Source organism: Juglans microcarpa x Juglans regia, chromosome 3D (genome assembly GCF_004785595.1).
Source record: "Juglans microcarpa x Juglans regia isolate MS1-56 chromosome 3D, Jm3101_v1.0, whole genome shotgun sequence".
Taxonomy (NCBI): domain Eukaryota; kingdom Viridiplantae; phylum Streptophyta; class Magnoliopsida; order Fagales; family Juglandaceae; genus Juglans; species Juglans microcarpa x Juglans regia.
The window spans coordinates 27,808,662-27,822,789 of NC_054598.1; positions in this window are offsets into that span (position 1 = coordinate 27,808,662).

Consider the following 14,128-nt stretch of genomic DNA (forward strand, 5'->3'; position numbering starts at 1 on the left):
CGTAACAGAGGTCAAATTTGAAATTTGATTCTACATGAGGGTCGAATCTCAATTGAGACTAGATTTGAATTTTGTAAATAAAATCTTACTGTTCTATCTACCGACTTGAAAATAGAATAATTCTTTCTATATTTGGTAACACGCTAAAAGTATTATTACTAATAATGTGGTATAAACACTAAAACATTTATTAGAACAAATTAAAAGGACATTTCGCGAAGCACACTCCATTAGCTCTAGAAAGTAATTTTTTATTAAAAAACAATGTATCTAACCTTCCTTTGAAGAACGCAATTAAAGAAGAAAAACATGCATTTTTCTTACTAATAATCAAACTTTCTTTCAAAGAATTCAAAGTACGAAAACTGACCAGATCATCTGGAGGGAGTTAGCAGGAATTTGAAAACATAATTTGTTTTATATAGCCCAGCTAAAAAATACTGCATCTCGTAAAAATTCTTGATAAATTATTTTTAAAAACTGAATTTACGTAATTGGTTTAGTTGAATCCATGACCTTTATGGCTCATTGAATACTTAGAATATCTTAAAATATTTATGAATAACAATAAAATATTTTGAGTTAAGATATATAGTTTATTAAGTTTCAAAAAATGAGAGATAAAAAGTTGAATAAAAATATTATAAAATTAAAATTTTATTTGAATATAATTTTTGTTTTGAAATTTATAAAAGTTGTATTATTTATATATATATTTTTTTTTAAAGTTTGAAAAAGTTATTTATTTTTAAGTGATATTTAAGAAGAAAATGTAGAATTTTTGAAAATATAATTTGAGAATAGCCAAAAACACTTATATTCCAAAACTAACCTTAATCTTATGAACTTGTCGGATAGTTGAGCTGACAATCCATTTAAAAGAAACCGATGTAAGAAAAATGCAATCAATTATGTCTAATTTTATGATATTTGATATCGAGACTTATAGGTCTGCTTTTAGAGATATTGCACAGAGAGCGATACTGCAGACACAGCCCAACAAATTTAATAAAAACGTTTAGCTTACGGAAGTCATTGCAACAAATTTAATATGCAACCATTTTAGACCATATATATTGGTCCTATCCCCTATTTCACCAAAGTGAATAATACTATATTGGTACAACATCACGTAATCGTTTTAAACCATTGTAAACCATTTCGTGCAATAAACCGCACATCAATATTAAATGCAAGACATTTGTTTCATAAAACAATACGAATTAAAGACAAAAATAATTTTTGTGAGACAAAGGACCTTCTTTTTCTTTAAAAATAAAAAATTCTTTTATTTTTTATTTTTGTAATAAAAAAAGATATGTGAGTATTGATATGTAGTTTGATGCGCTAAATCGCTTGTACCTAGCAAGTTCCATATATCTATATCTCGTAATTAGAGGCTACTAGCTCTCTTTTCTCATTCCTAAGAGCATTAGCATTTGGCTAATAGCATTGGACTAATTTGATGAGTCCAATCTTCAAATTTTGATGAATTTAGTTTTAAAATCATTACATTAGATTTACCATATACACAAATTTGAAACTTTGAGCTACATGACATTTTTCTTCTTCTTCAAATTTAAAGTCCTATTGTTCATAGCTATCCAGATTATTTTATGCTTATTTGAATGTTGTACATTACATTGTTGCTTAACTCACATGAATTCGTAATTTTTTAAACAACTCTTTTTAAACTTAATATTTTTCTACGTCTCAAATAAATATATTAAGTCTAAAAATGAATAAAAATTAAAACCTATATAAAAATTATGCATTGCAATTTGTAAATATGATTGTTGGGTACAAGAAGTGTTAACAAAATATGTTTGTTGGACAATTAGGTTGAAGAAAAAAATTAATTGGGAAACAATAATTTAAGTATCAAATTAAATTATTAGTAAACATATGGTTAATGTAATTGCAAAATACGAAAGAAAAAATTAAAAAATGTTATTATTAAAAAAATAATAATATATTATTATTTTGATGAATCTAATGGTTAATCTAATGTAAGGTTATAGATAAAGAGATTTTAAATCTAATGGTTAATCTAATCTAATGTAAAATACGATTGTTGGATTCTTTTATACCGGCTGAATTGTATTTTAACTGGTATATTCTTCTTTTATAGTAATAAAGATGGGTGAATTAGTGGTTTCTAATTTCACGGATCGAAGAGTGAAATTAAAAAGATAGGTAATATATTTCTACACAAAGAGGTACGTAGAAGTCTTGAATTTAATCGTTTGATGCCTTGGTTATGCAAAAATATATAAAGTGCTTGAGATAAGCAAAATTTACATCTTAATTAATATATTAAACTCCCAAAAATGTAATATTACATAACATGCTTTTATACATAGTATTTTTTTTAATAATTTTTTAATTACTTAATTTACTTTTTTCTCTATGTTAATAGGTTAGACGAATGCAACAGAGGTGGCTTCATTACCTTGGCATAACCATGGTAGCACCCTCCTACTGCTGGGAACCAGAAAGTGATAGCCTAGATGGCAAGAAGTCCGTGGTGCTCTCTCAAGACAAGTTTAAACCATAACTTAGGCCTTGTTTGGGTAATGAGATACTCTCAAAACTTCTCATATTTCCTTTCCCAAAATCACTGAAACACAAAACACATTTTTGTTTCAAATTTTCAATTTTTTCATCTAATTATTACTTAATTATTGTCCATATATAAAATCCAATAAATATGACTTTCTTACAAGGAATAATTCAAAGTCTGGATCGAGCTGGGAGCTAGCAGTAACTTGAAAACATAATTTGTTTTATATATAACCTAGCTAAAAAATGTTGCATCTCCTAGAAATTCTAGATGGATTATTTTCATGTCACGAAGATTTTCAAAACGTTCTCTTTTAAATAGGTGTATTTTATCTTATCCTTCTAACAATGATACATTATTAATTAATGATCTCCTCACGATAAGTTTTGGCCAGATTTTCTGTGACACATTGTTTGAATTAACGGTGTAGCTAGTCCTACAATCAAACCTCAGTGATCTTACACGTTAATTCATTACATCATAATACATGTCACATCTTCATGAGCTAATTTTGTATGAGGATTAATCTAAATTAATCCTTTGTCAAACTTTTGAGATATGAAATCTCAGCAAAACCATATAACTAAGATATAACAGTGTTAATCATAAGGGGACGTTGGGAATGTTAGATGTAGGTTGGGAGGGATATTCCCCCACCCCCCTTGGCGCACCCGCTGGGGGCCGAGCCGACACCACTCCTCAAAAGCCCGTTTGATTCATGAACAGCCCGCTCATCTGTGTTAAGAAGAAGGAGTTCCAGACCTAGCCCGTGAGGTGTGTGTTAGAGGGGGGAAGAGGTCATCACATCACTAACACGTCGTGGCCCACATGGGAGGCAGGAGATCACACCGCAATATTAAATGAACAAAGACAGCAGCAAACAACAATCTCGACAAGAGACTCGCCTTTTGCAGGGATGCAGGCTGTGGGCTCACTTTCCCACCTGCCATAGGGGACAGGACTCGTGTAACACGACTCATGAACTCAACACGAATATGATACGAAATTAGCAGATTTGAATTTGACATAAATTAGTTCGAATCAAAATAGGTTCACCAATCAAGACACGATTAATAAACGGATTAATAGCGGATTAGCCCACATAACCTGAAATCAATCCACAATAACACGTTGAAAATTTATTTTAAAATTATAATTTTATTATTGTTGGGCTGTAATATTAGTATTTCTCAATATACTTACGTTTTTTTTGTTGTGATTGTAACTCTAATATACCTATGCTTATATTTTTTATTGTTGAGTTTGTAATATTAGTTTTATTATATGTTAAAAGCTAAAAAATATTGATATTTTTTTACTAGGTAGTCTCAATATTTTTTCTTAAAATTTTGTGGCTATTGTCTTAACGGGTCAACCCATTTTGACCGTAACTCGTTAACACTAAATTCAAACCCGCTAATGTCGTGTCGTGTTCGTGTTGGGTACACGGGTTGTGTCACATATTGCCACCCCTAATTTATGGTTTGAGACATTTTTATAATTATTTAAAAAATAATAATAATAATTTTAACATCAATAATACATGACTCCACGAATAATTAAAAACAATATTAATTATTAGAGATGGATAGAAATCGTGGATTCTTTTATACCGACTGAATTGTGTTTTAACTGGTATATTCTTCTTTTGTAGTAATAAAGATGGATGAATCGGTGGTTTCTAATTTCTCGGAAGAGTTATCTCTTTGTAGAAATTAAAAAGAGAGGTAGATTTCAACACAGAGAGGTAGAAGTCTTGAATTTAATCGTTTGATGCCTTGGTTATGCAAAAATATATAAAGTGCTGGAGATAAGCGAAATTTATATCTTAATTAATATATTAAACTCCCAGAACGGATAATGTTACATAACATGCTTTTATATATACATTGTGTTTTTTTTAATAATTTTTTTAATTAATTAATTTACTTTTTTCTCTATGTTAATGAAGACTGCAACAGAAGTGGGTTCGTTACCTTGGCATAACCATAGTAGCACCCTCCCTACTGGGAACCAGATAGGAGTGGCCAAGATGGCGAGAAGTCTGTGGCGCTCCCTCATGATGAGTTTGAACCATAACTTAGGCCTTGTTTGGATAACAAGATAGTCACAAAACTTCTCAAATTTCTTTTCTCAAAATCACTGAAACACAAAACACATTTGTTACAAATTTTCAATTTTTTCATCTAATCATTAGCTAATCATTGTCCATAAACAAAATCCAATATAACTTTCTAAAATTTACAAACAAACAGAAAAAATACAACTTTTTCAAATTTCAATTCAAAAATAATATTATATAAGAATCATTGATTCCGAAAACTCGATAAAATATTTAATTCAAACTATTTCACTATTATTCATAAACCATTTCATTATCATTCACAGAATTTTATGATATTCTAAGTTGGGCTAGTTTGCACACTTAGGACTTGTTTAGTTACACAAACCATCTTATTCCCCAAGCATCTACTAAGCCAATGCAGACCTACACAAATTAGTCATTATTTACATTACAACGGTATTTGGCTATGCCAATATCAATGCTCTCACAACAACACACAAAAAACCCAACAATCAAGGCAAGAAACTAAGAAAGAGACAAATTCATATTACATTTAAGACTGCACAAAAAAAAAAAAAAAGTTGTCAAAAAAAAAAGTTTTATTTTAATTTTTTGTCAGTTGAAAATACTAATAACTTTCTAGAACTCATCCCTTGTCTTCCTTTCCCTCATCTTTTTCCCTGACCGGTACTTCCTCTGTGCTATTATTAACCATGCCTTTACTCTCTTTTTTTTCCTCTCTGGCTCTAGGGCTGCATAGAGGGCTGTTTTTATCACTATCTCGTGCAATGTTCGTGCTTGAGGATGGATAATCAGCTAGAGGATCTGTATCAATGGCAACACAAGTGCCGCCTGGGAAGGATATAGATCCGGTGGTTGCTACGGTGCCTATGGATGAGATAACTGGTCCTAATATCGCTGTGTCATCCAAGGGGAAAGCCGTAATGGATCGTGAGAATTTAGCATCACTTTCTATCGATACTATGGAGGAAAACTCGGTTCAGTTAGTTGAGGGGGGCAAAAAGTTAGTATTAGTTATATATTGAGGAAGTTCAAATGCATGGAGATGATATTACACGGGAATTACGGAAACTAATACGAAGTCGGTCGATGAGCATATGCATAATGGGCTGAAGGGGTTTTTTGGGCCAACAGAGAAAGAGAAGACAAGTGTGAAAAATGGACTCAAGTATGGGGAGCTCTCGATGGGCCAATCTACTATGGGTAAGCATGATGGGGTTAGTAGTCATACTTATCGTACTCTGATTAGTTGCTGATTATAGGTCCATTAGTTTATGTAATGTGCCCTATAAGCTTATTGCTAAGGTAATTACTAATAGATTAAAATTAGCATTGCCTAGAATTATTGGTGATTCTCAAAGTGCATTTGTACTTGGTCGGTTAATAACTGATAATGTCCTCATTGCTTAAGAATTGGTGCACTTTTTAAAGTATCAGAAAAAAATAGAAAAAAGGGTTTATGTCTATTAAGTTAGATATGAGTAAGGCCTATGATGGTATTGAATGGAATTTTCTTAGAACTGTGATGGGAGTTATGGGTTTTTAACAGTCCTTCATTCAGTTGGTTATGTATTGTGTGCATTTAGTTTCCTTTTCTGTTCTGATTAATGGGGATCCCAAAGGGCCTTCTTATCTTTCAAGAGGTTTGAGACAATGGGACCCTTTGTCCCCTTATCTGTTTTTACTGTGTACTGATGGACTTTCAACTCTGTTAAAACAAGCAGAGGTTAGAGATATGATCTCTGAATTAAAAATTTGTAGGGGTGCTCCAAATATCAACCATTTGCTTTTTGTAGATGACAGTGTCATCTTTTGTAAGGCTGATGTGGAAGAAAATAAAAGAGTTCAAGTTGTTTTAAAAGCTTATGAGAATGTTTCTGGGCAAAAAATTAACAATGATAAAACATCTATGATTTTTACTAGTAATGTAGAAAGGGTGTTGAAGGAAAAGATTAAACTATTATGGAGTATTAATAGTGGGATTCAACAATATGAAAAATATCTCGGGTTACCTCCTTTAGTTGGTACTAGATCTAAGTCCAAATTTCCAGTCTAGTAAACAAAGGGTGTGGAAGAAGTTTCAAGATTGGAAAGAAAAATTACTATCTCAGGTCGAAAGTAAATGTTATTGAAAGTAGTGGCTTTGTCTATCCCATTTTTTTCTATGAGTTGTTTGTATCCTTCTACCATCATGTTTATTTTCTGAGTTTGAGAGTTTAATGGCAAAATTCTTGTTTTGTGTGTGTGTGTGTTGCGGGGGGGGGGGGGGGGGGGGGGGGGGGGGGGGGGGGGGGGGGGGGGGGGATAATGAGGGTCTACCAATCATTTTTCAAAACTTTAAAAAACAATAAATTAACGAAAACAATTTTTCTTCTTAATTTTTATGTTTTATTTATTTCTAAAACTTGGAGAGAATATTCTTGTACTAAAATAAAGATAACCATGGTACAAGTCATAGAGAGAACCTAATGAAGCATAATGACATGCACATGCCACCAATTATCAATAGCCTTGTACCCTTGGCAAAGAAAATCTACTTGTAGTCTTCCATCCTGCTCAGAGTCCACATCATTGCTTGGGAAATGTTTGGGGAATGCTAGGCTTTTTCCAGTGATAATTATTGCCGAAAAAGTATTATTTTCCGACTGCTGCATACAGCATTTTCTTAAGAGCTTGGATGTTCTGGCGATAAAAAATAGCCGTAAATAATTATTTTGCCACTAATTTATGCCTTTTTCTTGCAACTTAATGTTGTCCAAAAAGAGGATTTTTTCTTGTAGTGAACCCTAGAGGGATGGAGTGTCAGCCTTGTTTTCAATAAAGATTAGGATGCTCTCTTGAATTCTCAATCATCTTTGGACAGTGTGCTCAATTAGACCTTAGATCTAGACTGTACTGTTAGATTCTTAAGAGCTTAAAGGCAAGGTTCATCTTTCTCTCGATCGAGCAAGAAGATATAAGCTCAATGGAGGCAAGAAATAGATCTATAAATTAATTTTAATATATGGTCCAAACAAGTATTTTAAATTTTTAAGATCACAATCTAAATCTTTTTTCTCAATTCCATCAACCCAAATAAATTATTAAAGTGTGTTTGAAATAAGTTTTCTCATCTAGATAGTCACTTGAAGCTATTGTTTTGTATGCTCTCGAGCCCCCGCATAATATAATTCCCATAACCAACCAACTTGCCCTGTGTGTACGGAATGAGAACTCATGATTTGATGATCTGCTTGTTTAAGAGATGATAAGTTAAGGGCAAAAAGAATATAAGCCATCACATAGTGCAAAATATAAGCTAGTATGTACGACAGTGAAGCACTGAAGCTCTGTTTGTTTAATCTGCAATGATATATTTGGGTTGCACACTTCCTAATTTTTTTTTTTTTCTAAGGACCACATTAACCTAAAGCTCTGTTTGTTTTGTTCGATTAAGCATATGAGATTCTAAGTTGAATAAAAGCTTTCAAGTGGCTTTGCTCCAATGCATATCATCTATTTTAAATTGATTTTATCATCTGCATATCATTATCATCATCGATTCATCTACTAATTCAAAAATCCCATTATTCTCTTGTATATTCCAAAATGATTTGATCGTCTGCTTCTGCATATTATCATTGGCCACTAATGCTCTTCAGCTTTTATGGGAAAAAAATGGACTGGGTTTAGTGCGTACAGTACGTTAATAAAGTCACACTCGTTGTGCATTTGAAACAGCAAGCTAGCCGACGTCGACGATCTTTGACTGCTATTTTGATAATTAAGCTTGAACAATCTTCTGCTCAGTCTTTCCACATTTGTTAAGAAGGAGAAAGTTAATTGTTGGGAATAGAGGACATGTAGTTTAACCATTCCATTCAAGTGTCATATTAGTAAATCATCATTTAATAAAGGAAAATAACAATATGACTATTAAATATACTCATCAAATGTGTCAATTCATATATTTTCAAAATTTTTTTTTAATAATTAAAGAAGTGAATATTAGTAAATTTATATATATTTTTTTATTTTATTTTTAATAATTAAGGATGTTTAAAAAATGCTTAAAGAAAAAAATAAAAAAATAAAAAAATTCAGTAGTACTAATATACACATTTGATGGACACCCTAATATTATCATTTAATAAGCGGTTCACTTGGTACGCATGGCCGTAGTCAAACATATATCTAAGTTAAGAGGATTAATCTATTTAATCCTTTGTCAAACTTTTGAGAGATGAGTTTTTCAACGAAACCATATAATTAATTAGAGAAATAATAGTTGTGATTGTGAGTATGTAAATACTGTATAATTATTTTAAAAAAATAAATAAATATAAGATTCACATGAAAAAAATTAATTTTTTAATAATAAATTTTATTTTCTCTAAAATAATTATATAATATTTATACATTTTATTAAATTAATTAAGATATAATTATCAACGTTAAGAATGTTCCATGTAGATCGCAAATCTACCTAAGTCGTGCCCACGTGAGAAGAAACTAATGGAAAACAGAGTATTTAGGGAATAAATTAATGCGATGATAAAGATAATTTTACATTAATTAAGCATGAAAAGTCTCACTTCTTTACTTCCATTCACACTTGCACTCGTCACATCACATGTTAACACTGCTATACAGACAACTTCTTACACACACTTCTCGATGCCTAATGGTCGATCCACGAACTTCGCTGACTGTCCTTCCGTGCCCAGATCTCTCGGGTTTAGCTGGAAATAAACCTTTTTTTTTTTTTTTTTAACAAGCAAATTTCATTAAAATAAAAGATAAAGATGATACATGTTAGGGGTGGGATTCCCTGACAAATATTCTAATATAACAATTATAGTGTAAAAGTGGTGATAAAAAAGAAAATAAAATAGGTTTTGAGACTATCTTTACTCAAGCCTTACAAAGAAGGTACTGTCTTAAAAAATGTTCAGAAGGCAAACCACTGTTAGAAACGATGTAAGCGGATGCACTGTAGTTCATTATCTTGAAATATTTTTAGAAAGATCCTTAATCTTTTTTACAAGATCACTGGTTAGGAAAAACGATAACCCTAATAGATCAACATCGGAAGAGCAGATTTGCAGAGGGAAAGTAAACCCACGCCTCTGGAGTGACGCGTGAGAGCCACACGCCGGTGGTATGGAGGTGGGGTCGGGTTGATCTGAAAGATCGGAAGGTGAGGAATATGCTAGTGCGGTGCGTGTATCCGACAGAGTTGTTGGAGGGCGGCGGAGCGTGAAGAGCACGCGTGGAAATAAGCCGCGCATGAGAGCCACGCACAGACATTCTTGGCACGGTTCCACATCATCCTAGCTGATCGGCAGCACAGGAACTTCATGGTGGGGCATGTGTTGACTTTTCATGGCCGGGTGCAACAGATTTGAGAAAATTCGAATTGGGAGAGAAAAACTACCATATAAACATATTCATATATAGGTAGCTTGGAAAATAAAAAGAAAAGTAAAAGGGGTTGGAGAGGAAGGTAGAGCCGAGACTCACACCTTCCTCTTTGGCAACACTGAATGAAAAGATGAGTTTTTTTCTAGAGAGAAGTCACGGAGAGAGAGAGGATGAAAGAAGTCAGCAGCTACTATTTTTACTTGCATATGGTAAAAAGATGGGTTTTTTAGCTGGAAATTACTTGCATATGCTGGGAACTTGCTTTTTACGATCTACAGGTTTATAGTTCGAGGCCTTTTTTATAGTTGTTTTAAACAAACAAAAAAAAAAAAAAATTATTTTACGATCAATATTACATCATTCCACGAATAATTAAAAAAGTATTAATTAAAAAATATAGGTAGAAGTCATGAATTCTAGGTCTGATTTGGATTCGAAGTTAATTTCAAAAGAAAAATTTGAGACCGGATGGATGTGAAAAATATTTTTCCACCGGTTAATAAAAAACAGACATATAGGCAATTTATTTACCACTGAAATGCACCTGCAGGTAGACGTTCTCTCCCTCTCCCTCCCCTCCCGCCCAGCATTTCCTTTCACTCCCTCCCATCTGCACTTCTTCACAGATTCCCATAGAAAAAGACGAATCATGAAAGACAAAACCCAATTCGAATTACACCCGCACATGTGGATCCGATCCAATTGCAGACAATATATATCACTATTATTTGAACTCACTCGATCGATCGGTTTATCACTTGGCGTGACTTTATGGGTTTGGCATTTTCGTTGGAGCTTTATTTTCTGGTGTTGAACTTGCATAATATTACTTCTAGTGCAGAAGGATGCAACGATACTTACATCTCTCTCCTTCTCTCTCTCTCTCTTGTATGTGTTTGTGTGGAAATATCATCGCTAAGTAGCTTTTTCCAATGGGTTTTTATACAAATATAACAATTCTTTATCTCTTTCTGTTGATCGATCATTTTCTCTATGTTAATTCTTTCTCTTTGTGGAGGAGTCCAGATGGGCTTGAGAGGGCTTCGGCGTGGGTTCGTCGGTGTTGGTCCGTTGGCATGGAGCGTCGTAGATTGGAGGGAGAGAAAGGAGAGGGCTGGACGGGAGAGAGAGAGTGAAGATGAGAGGGAGAGGGAGAGAACGCTTACGCGTGGGTGCATTTCAGTGATAAATAAATCACTTACGTGTCTGTTTTTTATTGGCTGGTTGAAAAATGTTTTTCACACTCATACGGTCTCAAGCTTTTCTCTAATCTCAATTTATTTTATTTAATTATTTCAATTTTTTTAAATTTTCACATAAAATATGATAAACAATTCAACTTTTTCAAATCTTAAAATAATAATAATATTAAAAAAATAATATTCTAATAATATTTTATTTAAATTTTAACTTTCATCTCAATTCATCTCATTTCAACTCACTATCCAAACCTAACCTCAATTGAATTGTATTTTAACTGTATACTCTTCCTTTGTAGTAATAAAGAGATTAGGTATTGGTTTCTAATCTCACGGAATAGTCATTTCTTTGTAGAAATTAACAAGAGAAGTAGAAGTCTTGAATCTAATCTCGATGATGCCTTCATGCTGCAAAAATATATAAAATGCTGGCGATAAGCAGAATGTATATCTTAATTAATATATTAAAAAATAAATATAGTATTACGTAACATGATAATTTTTTAATGATTTTTTTAATTAATTAATAGATGGTGAGAAGTCTGTGGTGCTCCCTCAAGACAGGTTTGGACCATAATTTAGGCCTTGTTAAGGTAATGGGATATTCTTCAAAAAAATTTATAATTTTTTTTAAAATATCACGAAAGCAGAAAATACATTTGAGTTTCAAATCTTCATATATTTTATTTAATCATTACTTAATTATTATGTATACATAAAACCAAATATAATTTTACAAAACTTAAAACAAAACAGAAAAAAATAACTTTTCAAATTTCAAGACAAAAATGATATTTAATTTTTTTTAACTTTATGATATTTTTATTTAACTTTTTCTCTCTTACTTTTTAAAATTTAATAAAATATCTTAATTCAAACTATTTTACTACTATTTATAAATCGATATCATTTTATTACTATTAAAAAAATTTTGAGATATTCTAAGGTATGTTTGGACACTTAAAATATCTCAAAATATTCAAACCTTAAAAATAAAAATAAAAACTGAGCCGGTGGGAGAAATTAAAATTTTTATTATTTACTTATATTTCTCCATTTTTTGACATTTTTCAGGCTATTATTATATCAACTATTTATATAGGACACTATATTGGAATATTGTTGTAGTTTGGAATCCCGGGTGAACAACACTAGCCAGTACCGGACATTTTTTACCTCAACGATCAAGAAACAACCGGTTACTACAAGAAAAGAAGTACAGAAAAGTTTAGATACCAAGTTAAGTTGATATAAGATCGTGATATCAGAATTGAAAGTTTAATAAAATATTGAAATATTATAATTTTTTAATATAATTTTTATTTTAGAATTTGAAAAAGTTAAATTATTTATTATATTTTGTTTGAAAGTTTGGAAAAGTTATGGCCCTGTTAGTAAAAACGTTTCGTCTCATCTCATTATTATAATTTTTCTAAATTTTCACATAAAATATAATTAACAATTCAACATTTTCAAATATAAAAATAATAGTAATATTAAAAATTAATATTCTAATAATATTTTATTTAACTTTTAATTTTTAACTTTCATGTAAAATCATTTCATCTTATCTCATAATACAAACTGCATCATAATAGTTAGATAAAATTAAATGAAATAAGTTGAAATAAATTTTTAATCCAAACAATGTCGTTTCCAGGCCAATGTTGCTCTTGGCTTTTAATAGATAAAGGCCGCATGGGCTTAGTCACAAATATTTTTTTATTTTTATTTTTAAGCAAACTTTCATTAAATAAGAAATCAGTACATTGAAACTTGATCTAACCAAAGTGCATGGTCCAAAAAAGTTGGGATATGTTCCCACCATATTAGAATACGGTCAACATTCCAAGCAAAACGTGCCAAGCTATGAGCTACCCCATTGTCTTCCCTATAAACATGTAAAAGATACAAATTTGTAAAATACATTATTAGGTCTTTTGCATCATTTATCAGATTATCATTTGAGGAGAAAGACTCTTGAATAGCTTGTAATTCTTGCACCAATAATATGCAATCTATCTCTCTCTACCACCAGTTTAGGGATCCCAAGTGGAAGATAAAGTTGTAATCTCTCAACACAGCTAACAGTTCGATAATAGTGGGTTCATCAACAACATCTTCAACTTCAGTCGCAGTCATGACTACTTTACCATCTTTATCTCTTAAGATCAAACCTACTCCAGCTTTCCTCACATTTGCAAACACTGCACCATCTACATTTAGTTTTAGGAAACCTGGTGGAGATGGTTGCCATTTACAAATCTATTCTCTCTCAATAGCACTAGAAATCTTCAACTGATTAAAAGTTCTATGAAGAGATAAAGCATGATTAACAACTGCCATAGGTTCAATCACAGTTTGCTCCATTATCATCTTATTACGTCTGAACCATAAGCTCCATCCAATCAGGAAAAACAAGGTGAAATCCGCCTCATTCCCTCATTCCAAAACAAACCTAACAGTTTCCAAGAAATTTAACTGGAGCTGAATTTGTTGCAATAAAGGGAGATGTCGCTACCATAACAGTCTAACATGAGAGCAAAATAGAAGAGCATGTGCCACATCCTCCCCACCCGTTGACAGAAACAACATACATTTGCCACATCAATTTTTTTATGTCTCAAGTTATGCAGAGTCGATAGAATGTCTTTACAAGCTCGCCACGCAAAAATCTTTATTTTTCTTGGAACTTTCATTTGTCATATACCCTTCCATATTCTCTTATTAGACATGAGAGATGAACTTTCCCCATTTCCACCAGAACTCAGATTTTGAATCAATCGATAAGCACTTTTCACAGTAAAGTTCTCACTTGATTCTTCGTTCCAAATCCACTTATCCATGTAATCATTGCTTGACAACCTGATTTGAAGA